The sequence below is a fragment of the Pteropus alecto genome, unplaced genomic scaffold (genome assembly GCF_000325575.1).
Source record: "Pteropus alecto unplaced genomic scaffold, ASM32557v1 scaffold123, whole genome shotgun sequence".
NCBI classification, from domain to species: domain Eukaryota; kingdom Metazoa; phylum Chordata; class Mammalia; order Chiroptera; family Pteropodidae; genus Pteropus; species Pteropus alecto.
This window is the reverse complement of record NW_006433950.1, coordinates 6,119,305-6,121,079: the sequence shown is the minus strand read 5'-3', so window position 1 is coordinate 6,121,079 and position 1,775 is coordinate 6,119,305.

Here is a 1,775-nt window from a genome sequence, read left to right as displayed (position 1 = left end):
TAATATTTTTCATGTTTCTAGAGAAGTTCTGCAGATCTAGGCTAAGCTTGGCTGATCTCAGGCTCACTTGCGTGTCTGTGTTCAACTTATGGGTCAGCAAGGGCCTGGCTTGTCTAAGACGACCTAGTCTGGGCAGCCTCTGTTGAATGCTTTCACATTCTTTCAGCAGGCCAGCTCGGGCTTGTACGCATGCCCGTGGCAGGATTCCGAGACAGAGACGGGAAACGCGCAAAGCCTCCGAGGCCTAGGTTTGGAATTAGCACACAATCTCTCTTCTATTCGACCAGCCCAGAGTCAAGGAAAGGGGCCACAGATGCCACTCCTCGATGGGAGCTGCTGCAAAATCTCATTGCCACCACTCTACAAGGAGTAGCTACTATTACTATCTCTATATGATAAATGAAGAAACCGATTACAGGAGGTTGAGTGTCTGGCTCAAGTTCACGTCGCCGGTAAGTGAAGAACCCAAACTTGTACGTGGCTTAGAAAGCGGTGGGGAGCCCGTAAAGATCTTGGGCAGGGAAGGGATGCTATCAGCAGACAAAGAAGGAAGGGATGTTTATATTTCTGCGGCTAAATGCTAGCACCATGGAGAAGGCAAATTTTTGATTATTCCAACATCAATCGGTTCTCCCCATTTTCAACTCAAATGTACAGAGATCTTGGTACATCGCATTCTCTTTAAAGCACTTTGTGGTTATGCTCTTGACGTTGGAAGACATCCTTATTGGAGCTGCCTTTGCTCGAGCCCCTTAATTCTCTGGGCCTTTCAGGAAGCCAAGTGCGACCCTTTCAGGACATCTTCCTAGCATGTCCTCTGATTGTTAGTCATCTCCAAGCCAAAGGGGCCTGTCATTCCAAGGGCTCGTGTAAGTGGTCACCTCAGCGTCGCTGCATGGAAGCTGCCATTGGCTGAGTGCTCTGGAGACTGGAGAATTAGCAAAGACCTAGTGTTCCAGCCGCCTCATTTGCCATCAGCTGGAGGTCTGGGCATGGCAACCTGGGACCGGAAACGAGCCTGAAATCCAGCCTTAACAGATGTGGGCTGCAGAACCGGACACCTGCTACCTGTAGTGAACTGGCGGTAAAAAGGCACACCGTGGCTTATTTTCTCCTAGGTCAAGGGCAAGGGACCTTTTGTAAGTAAAGTTACTCCCAGATCACAAATTCAGAACCATGTTTACCATTATTATTGACTACAGGAGAGAGGCTGTGCAGATTGATGGGCGGTAAAGAGCACATACTTTGAAAAAAGACAAACTCGAGGTTGAATTCTACACCCTATTTCCTTTCTGTGTGTACCCAGGAAAAAGCCAAGTGCATGCAAAGAATCTGACAATGGATTGCTGCTCCGGGCCTCGATATTCAATAATTAACAGCTCTGCCCACGACTTCTGTGCCCTGCTTGGGTAGACCTGCCATCTCGGTGGTTTTCCAAACTGACCTCACATTACAGTCGTTTGGGGACGTTTAAAATATCTCAATGTCCAGGTCCCTCCCTAGACCGACGAGATCGGAACCTCTGAGGCGTGGCCCAGGGAACAGTGTTTTTTAAAACTCCCCAACAGGGTTGGGACTCTGGCAAAGCCAGTGAGCTGTCTAGTTTGCAAACTGTAAGGAGGCACCTACCGCCAGGTGCCGACCTTGCACCTGCAGGACCCCGAAAGTGCACGGCCCCTTCAATGTTGTACCCCAGGTACCTCAATCCGTTCACCCCAGTCCTGAGTCTGCTCCTACGGTGGTTCCAGTGATCGGCCATGGTTTTAGTTATTGTT